General features: G+C 42.6%; 1 protein-coding gene across 1 annotated transcript in view; it reads right to left on the reverse strand.

Moving 5' to 3' along the window:
* Window positions 1–12,206, reverse strand: part of CYYR1 (cysteine and tyrosine rich 1) — an 85,932-nt gene that overhangs the window by 17,406 nt on the left and 56,320 nt on the right. The gene's annotated exons all lie outside the window — the stretch shown is intronic.

The raw sequence follows: 12,206 nt of genomic DNA on the forward strand, positions 1-12,206 counted from the left end.
CACAGCTCCGGCCATGCGGCTGGAGAAATAAACATATCTGAAACATCTACCAAGAATCTGTCCACGTATACTTCTTTTCCAGGGGACTCCTGGTTTGATATATGCGTGTTACAGTAGTCCCCACTGTAACATCAGCCTTTCTGATGAACCCTGTTTCATGCAGGTTTGCTGTCAGCTACAGGCAGTGAAGCATATGTTCTATGAAAGATGGTATTTATAGCCTACCCTTTAATGAAAAAAGCCCAGTGACTTGCCAGAAATATTCTTACTCTGTGCATGTCTTCATCTTTCAGCAAAGACTTAAAATTGCAACCTTGCTGGCAACCTTTCTACTGGATATTTTAATCAATCCAAATTGATAGTTTGTCAGCATGAAATAAGCCTCACTAGGAATTATTGCAATGTAGAGAATAAAACAGGCACTGCAATACCACAAATATTAAGAGGAGTCTAAACAACATAGTTTAGATTTCCAGTACAAGCATGGGAAAACATAGCAGGCCCAATTTTCAAAACGTTGATAGTCTGCTTGCTTCAAAAAACTCAGCAAAGAGTCAGGATGGGCTCAATACCTGAAAAATGAGACCTTCTATTTAGGACCTAAAATGAATTTAAGAGCTTGTTTTTAGGCCCCAGCTATTCAGGAACTTGGCCATGATTTGCAGTACAATCACTTAATTGTACAGCCTAAGTAAACACAGACCATATGGTTTCATAATAAATACACTGCCAGAGAGCTAAATTGTTTTCTGCTGTTCTGTAGCAAAGAATGAAGAGTATGCAGGGAGAGCAAATCTGTTAATATTTTGCAGAATGTATGAAGATCTAATTAACAAAACCCTAACTCATGACAGCAAGCACCTGGCCATAAAACCAATACTTCAAAACACTGATGAGATCAAGTGCTTTGTATTAACTACCATGAGTAACTGAGAAACACAGCCACAATAATTTGCATCTAACAAAAAGGAGTTCTGATGCTCTTGGAAGATGTGACCAACATTATCACTACCTTGAGAGAAACTGTCTTAGGAGACAATAGTTTGATTCAGAAGACACTTTAAAACTATACTCTTTTCATTCCAGAAGGTTCTCTAATAGTATCACAATTTAAAAACTATGGTACCCTTTTTATAAACAAGGGATTCACTACTACTTTTGCTACATTCACTTAGTGAATGAAGCACTGTGAGCACTGCATTAGAGTTGCAGGGCACTCCCTTATGCAGAAATAATCCCTCTCCCAGCTGGATTCCCAGCAGCAGAACCAGTCACTGCTGACCACTGGCCTCCAGTCCTGCACTGCTTTGTTCATGGCTCACTGCTGCCCAGCTCCTGCATCCCTGGTGCACTCTGCCTGACTGATCTGCTCAAATCCCAGAAACCACAACATTTTCTTGTGCTTCCAATCAGCTGCACCCTGAGAAAAACTCAACCTCCATCCTTAAAACTCACAGAAGCATGTAACACACAGCACATGTTACCTTCCCAGTGCTAAATTAAAATTCCTGGATTAATAAAGCCCATTGTAAACACCGTTTAAATAGTTTGCCTCCACTGTTTTCAAAGGTAAAGGCATCCTAGTTGCTCCAGAAGTGCTCAGCCAGATTCCATACTCCATCTGTGCTGAGAAACAGGTTGCACTCTTCATGGGCAAGATGCAGCTGCAGAAAGCCCCTCTGCATCTGCCTCCACCTGAAACTCAAAATGGGCTGAAGTCCACTGTTGGAAAAGGCCTCTCAGCCTGAGCACAACTATACTGTTTCAGAGGACTTAGGGAGATGTACTCTTTCAAATGTATATAACAAAATACATTTAACTCCATACCACTCTCTAATGGTGAGTCAAAATGTAAACTCACCCTGACTCAGAAACCTGCCCTTAAAGCCCCTCACAATGACCCCAGTGAAACCAGGAGCACATTGCCTCCACATATCAGGCTGCATCTTCTCAGCATCAAATCCTGGCAAGACAATGGTCATGTAGCAGCTTTTCTGGGCACACAGCACAAAAATAAATGTTTGCTCATTTTGTGGAAAGCCTATGACTAGAATGTATGAAGAAGAATAAGCATGTGTTTTTTATGAAATGGTAAGGTTTCTCTTTGCCCTGTTACAGAATTTTTGAAAATAAATATCCTATAAGCAAATATGCTCTATTATTAAAGTCTGCTTGCCTTGTCCCTCTTTCGTTCACTGATGTTCTAAATATTAGTATAGAGACACGGAGGGATACAGTGGTTTTAGAGCTGTTCAAGGGAAAGTGCCTAAAGAAAAAAGGGACACTGTAAAGCAAAAGAAGACCTAGAAACTACACAACAGAGTCACAGAGCAACTAGGAAGTTTGAAAAAAAGGGATGATTTTGAAATTGAACAGTTTTAAGGAAAAACATTACGCAAAATCCTTCACAGAAACAAAGCTGTGGATACAAAATGCTGCTAGCAAGGATTTTCTTGCTATTTTCTAAGTCCGTGAGAGACTTTTCTCTCTCACAGAAGAGGTAGCAAGAGTTATGTAAACAATGAAATGCCTGCAACCTTGAGAAGTCTTGTTGATAGTATAGTAGAAAAATATTTTGACAATGGATGTTTTAGGATTCTAGCCAATCACCCCCAAGGGGTGGCTGATCCTTTGTCCAATTAGACTATGAAGAAAAAAGTCTATAAAAGAGCTTGTAAAATAATTAAATCAATCAATCTTGCTGCACAATTCCTGCCTGCTGGATCTTCTCTCCTCCTCCTCCCTACGGCTGCGGGACACGGTAATATACCCTAGGGCTTTTTAATATCTGGTGCCGCTGACGTGGCCTGCACGCTGCGATGTGTCCTGATGCTGCGAGCCAAGCTGAATTTCTCTAGAGGTACACTGTTCCCCCTCTCACCCCCATCCACAGGCTGTGCCAGAAATTCAGGATAGTAGTGACTCCCCAAAAGGGGAGATCCAAGCCTTCCCAGTGTATGAGGCTCTCCCAAATTCAGGGGAGCATGACAAGCATGAGGTGATTGCTTGGAAGGTTGCCCAGGATCTGCAATCCAAGGTGGCACAACATGGGCTAGGTTCTGCTGAGGTTGTGCAGATAATAAGGGTGATAAATACAGATTTGCTTTCTCCATCTGATATTAGACACTTAGGTCAAATTCTATTTCAATCTATACCATTTACAGTTTTTGAGAATACCTGGAGAAAGCTGGATGACAAGGCTACATTAGGGAATATGCAGCTCTCTGCTACTGATCCTAGACAGACAGTGGGGACGGATGCTTTGATGGGGACTGGTCCCTTCTCTGACCCCAGCCTACAGGGTACTTTGTCCTCTAGCGTCCTGCAGCAAGCTCAACAGGTCGGCATGGCTGCTGTGTTGAAAACCATAGAGTTGTCTGCTCCTAGAAAGCGATATACTGAAATAGTTCAAGGGAAATCAGAGTCTCTCTTTTGTAGAGGAAGTTGCTGCTTCTCTCAAGAAGCAGGTTGAAGATGACAGGTTAAGGCAGATGGTGTTAAGGCAGTTAGTGAGAGATAATGCAAATGAAGAGTGCAGAAAAATCATAAATGCCTTAGCACGGGACCCTGACGTAACAGACATGGTCGAAGCCTGCGCTAAGGTGGGATCTGGGAACCAGAAAAGGTCTGCTTTGGCTGCATTCCTGCATCTTCTGGTCGTGAACCAAAGCAACCAAAACAGGTGAAAAAATGGAAGCGGCCTAAGCCGAGCCAAAAAGAAAACACACCAATCCCCCAGTGCAAGAGGTGTGGCAGGCCAGGGCATTGCTCAGACTACTGTAGATCCCTGACTCATGCCGATGGTCAGCCTTTGTCGGGAAACTTCCGCCAGGGTGCAAGGAGGGGGAATTGCTCTCCGATGCAGTCGCTCCCCCAGAGAGTGGCACAGGTACAGGCACAGGCCTACCCAGCCACCCTAGAGACAGCACCCACGGATCAGATGGGTTTGACGTCCACACCGCAGTCGTCTTAGACTCTAGCGGTATTTATAAGGTTCCCTTGGATGCATATGGACCTCTAGCCCAGGGATCCAGTGCGATGCTGGGGGGAAAACCTGATGTTGCCCATCAAGGAATCTTAGTGCACTCAGGAGTTATTGATGCTGACTTTAAAGGTCAGATTTGCGCTATGGTCTCCACGCAAAAACCCCCTGTAACTATTCCTGAAAAGACCTGCCTTGCTAAAATAGTGCCTTTTAAGTCTTGTGTTCCCAGGATAGAACAAACCCACGAAGATAACGGCAGTGGATCTATGGGACTTCCGCAGGCCTTCTGGACTGCAGACATCTCTGACCAAAGGCCACAGATGACATGTACCCTGATCCTGCCGAACGCCCGTCCACCCCGGACTCAGCTTCGAGGTTTGATTGATACGGCTGCTGATGTAACGATCATCTCCTTCTCTGCATGGCCTCCCTCATGGCCTTTAGCCCCGGTGGGATCGGCCATCGCAGGATTAGGAGGATCCACACAGAGCTATTTAAGCAAACGGCCTGTGGTGGTGAAGGACTCAGAGGGGCACACAGCTATGATTAGGCCTTATGTTACTGCCACTTCCCTTAACCTTTGGGGGCGGGATGTGTTGGCAGCTTGGGGGGTATGGATTGGGACAAATTTTTAGCAGGGGTCACTGTGCGTAAAGGTGCACAATATCCTACACTGCCTTTGCGGTGGCTGACTAACATACCAATTCGAGTCAGGCTCTACGTAGTTGGTTGAATTAAGGGCTGTTATCATGGCTTTTCAACAATTCTCACAGGAACCTTTGAATTTGGTTACTGAAGACGACTAGAAAAAGCTTTGTATACAATCAATCACCTTACAGTACCACAAAATTCAAATAATCCTGTTATTCTGAATCATTTTCTCTCATTGAAGTCTTCAGGCGAGACACAACTGCCCCGGGCAAAAGTCTGGGCACGGAATTTACTTACTAACCAGCGGGAAGACCCGCATGAGCTTATCGTTTGGGGTTGTGGGTATGCTTGCGTTTCCACAGATACTGGGGTACGATGGTTACCTGCAAAATGTGTTCGCCCTGAGGCAGAACAGGCAACCTCCAAATGATGACCAGAGCACCAACCATCCAAATGGCAACCAGAATGTAGATCATCAGCCTAATGACTCTTCTGATGTGACCAAGATGTCAACCATCAGGCAGATGGTCCTTCTACAAGCAGAGACTGGGATGGTCCTTCTACAAGCAGAGACTGAACTTTAAATTTCTTGTTATGGAGTCAGATAGTTAAAGCCTTAAGGATATATTTAGAATTAACAACGGACATAAATTTCTATTTCGCATTAATAGTAGAGTTGTTATCTTATCAAACAAAAAGGGGGAACTGTGGATACAAAATGCTGCTAGCAAGGATTTTCTTGCTATTTTCTAAGTCCGTGAGGGACTTTTCTCTCTCACAGAAGAGGTAGCAGAGTTATGTAAACAATGAAATGCCTGCAACCTTGAGAAGTCTTGTTGATAGTATAGTAGAAAAATATTTTGACAATGGATGTTTTAGGATTCTAGCCAATCACCCCCAAGGGGTGGCTGATCCTTTGTCCAATTAGACTATGAAGAAAAAAGTCTATAAAAGAGCTTGTAAAATAATTAAATCAATCAATCTTGCTGCACAATTCCTGCCTGCTGGATCTTCTCTCCTCCTCCCTACGGCTGCGGGACATGGTAATATACCCTAGAGCTTTTTAATACAACGCCAATGAAGAGAAGAGAAGAGAAGAGAACTGCCACAGAAAAATAATGCATGGAAAAATAAAGACTGAGAGAGGGAAAAGTAATTTTAAAGCTGTGGAAAAGTCAAGAGACACTGTCAAGATAAAAATCAGATATTTAAAGAAGAAGCTTTCCTTCTGTTTTTAGCAACATCCCACTGGAAAGAATAAAAATCTCATTCCCAGCTTAACATTTCTGGCCCAGACTAGTTCATTCATTTTTTAACTATATCACTTGGTGGATTTCTTTTCTGAAGATCTGTCCAGCCTTGACCTAATCTCAGGTAAATTTTAGCATCCACAGCCTCACATGGCAAAGAGTTCCCCAGCTTAATTATAAAAGAATCATATAGCCACAGAATGGTTTAGGTTGGAAGGGACCTCAAAGACCACCTAGTTCCAACCTCCCTGCTATTGGCAGGGATGTCTTTTACTAGACCATGTAGCTCCAAGCCCATCCAAGTTGGCCTTGAACACCTCCATGGATGGGACATCTCTGGACAACCTGTTCTATTGCTTTGCCACCCTCTCAGTAAAGAATTTTTCCTAACATCTAATCTAAACCTGCTCTCTGTCAGTTTAAAACCATTATGTATCTGACAAACTGTCTCCTCTGCGACTATTCTTAACTGAATGCCCAACAGTTTTCTCTGAGACTCCTAGCCCTCAGCTCATCATCCAGAGCCCTCAGCTTTTCACCCACAACCCTCAGCTCATCACCTACCAGCTACCCCTTTCTTCACTGCCCATGATTTTACCGACCTTTAGAATCATGCCCAGCAGCCAACTCTTCCCCTGCAGAAACTCGGTTCCTCTTGGCTGTTCTGCCTACAGGGATTGCTTCATGCCTTGAAGCCCTGGCCACTCCTCACTGCACTTTTTCTCAACCTCTTTTGTTGTTTTCTGAGAGCATGGTATTAGATTTGTTTTTTCTTGACCGTCAAACAGTCAGGTTTTATGGCACTATTTACCATAGTACCAAGTCTCATTTCTGAGAGTAATGTCAGTCCAGAGCCTACCAAGTTCTCTGGGAGCTTGGGTTGTTTTCCCCTGGATGCAAGATACAGTGTTTGTGGGCCCTAGATTTTCTGTCTCAATGCCTGGACTCCTGTCCTCTGCTGCAGGACATAGGCTCAAGCACAGGTGAGCTTGAGCCACCAGTTTTGCTGAAACCCAGCTCACTCTGTAATACTGTATCAATCAAGAAGGGACAGTGCTCTGCACCAGAGATGCATTTATATTGTTATAAAGGTCTTTTCAACTTGTTATTGCTAATGTTAGCAATTTTACAGCAATTTGATCAAGTATGGCAAGTTGTGAGAAGTATGTGAGGATCAATATTCACGCTCTGTCTTCACAAGTTTCATTACGATATCACTGCAAGAAAGATGTGCCATTCTCAGACTTTTGTTTGCTCAGCTGATCTCTTACATCTCATCATCTTTCCTAATTTCCAATACCTTATTAATTCTCCAACTAATTTATTGCCAACTCCCTGTATCTATGATTTGCTGGCACTGCATCTCTAGAATAATGTTAATAATAATGTGTGCAATACTTCGGAAAATTACTGCTAGTATTAATAAATGCCTTTTAATTTTTTCCCCCTTTAAGGCATTTGAAAAGAAGCTGATAAGTGATTTTTAAAAACTCACTCTCTGAGATAAAATAAAACAAAAAAAATCAATGATCTTTGGTATTCTGATGCAGACATTCCTTTTTGGGGAAAAATACTCTTTGGACTCTTAATCAGACTAAATGTGATTTGGAGGGAGGCAGTGTTGGACTATTTATTTAATTTGGTTGGCAAACCCCTTGGTTACTTGGACCGATAACAGAATTGCAGCAGCATCACATGCTATTTTCTCTGGCCTCCACCAGAGCAGGCAGACTTGTTCTGGGGCATTTGCGCCTCCCCACTCCCCTTATTTTCATAAGGATAAAACCACGTAGTGAGTGATCCTCTAAGAGACTGGTTTTGCTGTCCAGATTATTTTGGCTGGGGTACCTTGAGAACCTCATAGCAAAAGATGGTGGAGGAGTGACTGAAGCAGTTGGGGTACCCCATGGCTGAGCAAGCAGCCTTCTCAGCAGAGTTTTACAGCCCTGGAAAAAGGGGTACACGAGGGTAACGTGGACTGAAAAATCAACCAACTTGGAAATCAGTTAAGTAGTCAAGCTAGCTGCTGCTTACTGTTTTAAATTAAATAATTAGTTTACAGAGTGGCAACAGAAATGGACCAGGCTTGCCTTTGAGGCTTTACTTTGCAAGGCGTATTTATACAAAATTCCATCTAGTACTTCTTTTAAATATGCTTTTTATCACAGTGAGGAAGGCAATGATTGTCTGCTTCCATAAACAAATCCTGTACACCTATGTTAAAACTGGGTACAGAGTACACTTGGACAATATTTCCCTTCTTTTGCTCCTATGTGGTTGTATTTAAGGTGTGTTGTTAATATTTAATTCCTTCCAAATAGTTTCCTCTGTGCCATTCCCTCTCTGCCTTGCTACATTTGCTGAACTCAAGCACCAATATACCCAGAGCAGGAGCTGTCCAAGGAAAAGATAGTGGGTAATCATCCTGGTTCCTCAGCTTCTTCCCCCAGCTCCATGTGGACAGATCACCACTCTGAGACTGCTCCATAAGCTACATAATCTTACAAAGGGTTAAAGGACATACTGCCCATCAGTACTGCCAGGCCTGAGCAATAGGATACCTTCTACAGCTTGTTAAAAGGCTGCTGAGTCACTGATGCATAACTGTTGCACAGTTGCAAAACTAGAGAAATATCATATAATCTGTAAACCAAAAGGATATGTAATTACAGCTTGTTCTGGTTTGTGCTATCATCAGACAGACTTTGCAGAAAATTTGCCCTTTGAAAAATATGTAGACAGTTTATCCTTACTTCCTTTATGCCAAACCATATGCTTTTCTCCCCAACACACTGCCAGATGTGCTGCTTGCCTGCAGTGCTGCAATGTGCTTCAAGTAAGCAATCCTGGAAAAGCCATGGTATCTCCTACAGTAAAGTGAGTAGAGACTTCCTCTAGCTGGCTCCCAAGCTGCTTTCCCTGCCTGAGATCTTCCTGCACCCCTGGACAGAGGGGTTAGATGGAGGGATGCCATCTCTTCCACCCTGCTTATGACTCAGTGTAGGCCTGGCCCAGAAATAATTTTATGGATAGAGGGAATGATGCATGAAACATAGTTGGGAGGAGCATGCTGCAATACAGCAGCACAATACTTACTATACAGGAGTGTTCTTAACAGATCAGGCTAAGCAAATACATTTTAATCAGCCCATCCTGTCCAGCATTTTCATCCAACATGTGCACACATGCAGATGCTGGCTTTGAAACACAGAGTCTATCTGTCTGGCAGTTCCAAAATTTCAGAACATTGCTGCAATGGGGAAAAACCCAACCCAAAATTTTGAATTAAAACAAGAGATTAAAAGAGGGCAGAAATACACAAGTAATGAATAAGAAACTTTTTTTTTCACCTTTCATGTGAAAGAACACTGTTTAGGGTATTGCAAAATTTCCAGTTACCACTTTTCACCCTCATGCTCTCCTCTGTCCGTTTATTGCAGCAGCTCCTGTCACCTTCTCAGACATCCTGTTCCCTGCAGTCATGACCTCCCCTCACTCTTTAATGTGCTTTACATGCTTCCCTAGAAAGGAAATAGAAGCCATAATGCAATTCCCACTTTCCAACATATTCCTTGCTGTACTCACAAATTCAAGGCCCAACCTGATATTTCCTTAAATAGAAAAATATGGCTCAGCTATACCTAATACAGCATTTGCTTTAATTTAGGGATTTTTATTTTTTATTATTGCAGTTTGCACTGCTGGCTGGCCCTGCCATATAAAATACTTCCTGAATCAACAGCAACAGGAGAATCTGAAATCACTGCCCAATTTCCACCCCTCTAAGCATCAAAGCACGAGAGAGGTCAGGATGATATAGTGGGCTTCCAAGAAGACTAAAAAGTTATTAAACCCCGGTTACAGATAACTTTTGGCTGTTGGGTTACCGCATATAGATATCTAGGAGAATCACAGGATCATGGTATTTCTAATAATTCTTAACATGCTCTTTCTGACACTGATTTTACTTCTAGTAGCTTCTACAAACTCCATGAGCTGAGTGCAGGTGAATCCTGCAGCTCCCCCCCTGGGGAATTCTTGCTGGAGGAGCCTAAGCTACTATTGTGACTTCTGAACATCTTACCAGTTAGATCCTGAAATCTCTGACCTATCGACAGCCAAACCTGCATGGTTTTACCCAGGAGTATATCTACATGGTATTTTTACCCAGCCTGAAGCCAAACCTGTAGAGTCACAGTTGCCAGAAAGGTTGATAGTTCAGCACCTTTTGGTGTATCTGCTGCCTGCTTTGTGCTGTAACAAATCCCCAGAACAGCCACCCAATGTGATTTTGATGTGCCAGGGAACATTCTGCACAGAGATGACTGATTTTTGGTCAGTGAAACAGCTGTGCAGACACTAAAGGAAAGGGTCAAGAGATGGAGCTTTTAACATTTGCACCAAGGCAGAATATAAGTGACACACACAATAACTGATTTTTAAAAAAGGAAGAACTGCAATGGCTGTAATCAGTAAGAGCGATTCTTCAGTATTTCAAAGTCAATGGGCTAAACAAGGAAAGTAAACGCTAGATATGGAAACCAACAGAATGCTCTGCCATGCTCCAGGACATCTTCAGAGCCCTCCCTATATTTCCTTGCTGCGCCAACAAGCAAGCTATCTTATCTTGTTTCACAGCACTCTATCCATTCTAATCAACTTCAGCTGCAAAGTTTTGCATAACAAAGGCCGGTCCTTCCTGTATTTAATTTTCTCCACATAAAACCATTTTCTTTGCAGCCTTTTGTGTGCCATCCAGCCGCTACCACAAGCATTGCAGCATGAGCTGTTGGTGATGCCAAATGATTTTTGCCTTTTCCTTTTATATATTCTCTGTATTCTTTAGACATGTATTTGCAGCTCTGTAGCTTATTCTTGTATCTGTGGCTGGTTTTCCCAGTACTTTTCCCTACCTCTTCCCTAGGCAGAAAGACAAAACATATTTCAGAGCTCCAAGCCCCAGGGGCTACAAGGCCCCTATCCTCTCTTGGTTCTTTCTGGGAACCAAGGCCAAAAACCAGCTCTTCGAGACACATTTTCATAAACAAAGTTTAGTTTCCATCTGAGGGGGGAGGGTTCAGAGAAGGTTGAATAGGGGGAAATTGCATGATGACTTACGTCTCTAATTGGTGATTTTTGTCAATTATGCTAATTTGCTGAACTTATAAAACTGTATTCACCCCATGGGGGGGTGGGCATTTTGTGGACATTTTCCGTATCTGCCCCTAGAGGCCTCCAATAAAGACCAACCTTATATTACCTCCTAAACTAATATTATCTCGAAAGTGTGTTGTTTTATTTCTAGGTTTGTTAAGGCATCACTGGCAGAGTTGAGAGATAACCATCCTCTGCTGCCATATTTCCTTCAGCTGGAACATCTTTGTTTCATTGGTTTCTTAGTTAATGAAAGAGTATTAAATGGTTGGTTGCAGAAAACCTCCCAGCTCTTAACATGACAATCATACCTATTTATTGCAGCTTCTGAAAAATAACAACAAAATAAAAAAAAAAATAGCTGCAGCACTCTCCATTTCATTTAGGGGGCACAGTGAAAAAGGATAAACTTTTCTCAGTTGTTAAGAGCTAGTCCCCAGACAGGGCATCCTCCAGGCATTTCAGAAATGCTTGTGCTAGCACAACAGAAGCCAGGTGGCTTAGAAGGGCAGCACTGGAGAAAACTTCCGCTGCCCATTCAGGGGGCAGCACTAACTCATACCAAACTCAACTGACCATGTATCTCTGGCTAAAATGCACCACTGAGTGAATCAAGATAAAAACATATTATTTCCCTGACAGTTAAATCCTTTCCATAACTGGGTTGTCTTTGAGAAGCAAAATGCCACTAAATATAACTCCAGAAGATGCAGCTCTTCTAGGCTGTGACCTTGGACTTTCTTGGTTTCCCTTAGGGTTTCCGAAAGAAGGCTATGTTTCAAGGCTTCATTCTCAAAATACTCTTAACAGAGGCAAAAGCCCAAACTTGGCATTCAGTCCATGTTTCATTTAAAATTGCATGCTTCTGTGTTTCTGGCTGAAGATCTCTTTCTTGATTTTGGAAAAGTTGAGCCCAACAGAAATACATTTTTCCTTCTTGGTGGTCAGCTCTGAAGACTAAAGTAGCCTAGAAGCTAATCTAGTATCTTATGTAAATTGCTAAGACACATTTTTAATATAGAAAGATTCTGCCTAAATGCAACATAGCCCCTAAATAAACACTTAGTGAATCATTGCAAGGAAGTGCACTGTCAGCTCCCAACAGAGAGAGCACAAGCCGAATGTGAGAGAAATGAACACCACACTGTTCAGAGGGACAAACCACC

This window comes from Corvus hawaiiensis, chromosome 2 (assembly GCF_020740725.1).
Source record: "Corvus hawaiiensis isolate bCorHaw1 chromosome 2, bCorHaw1.pri.cur, whole genome shotgun sequence".
In the NCBI taxonomy this organism is placed as follows: Eukaryota; Metazoa; Chordata; class Aves; order Passeriformes; family Corvidae; genus Corvus; species Corvus hawaiiensis.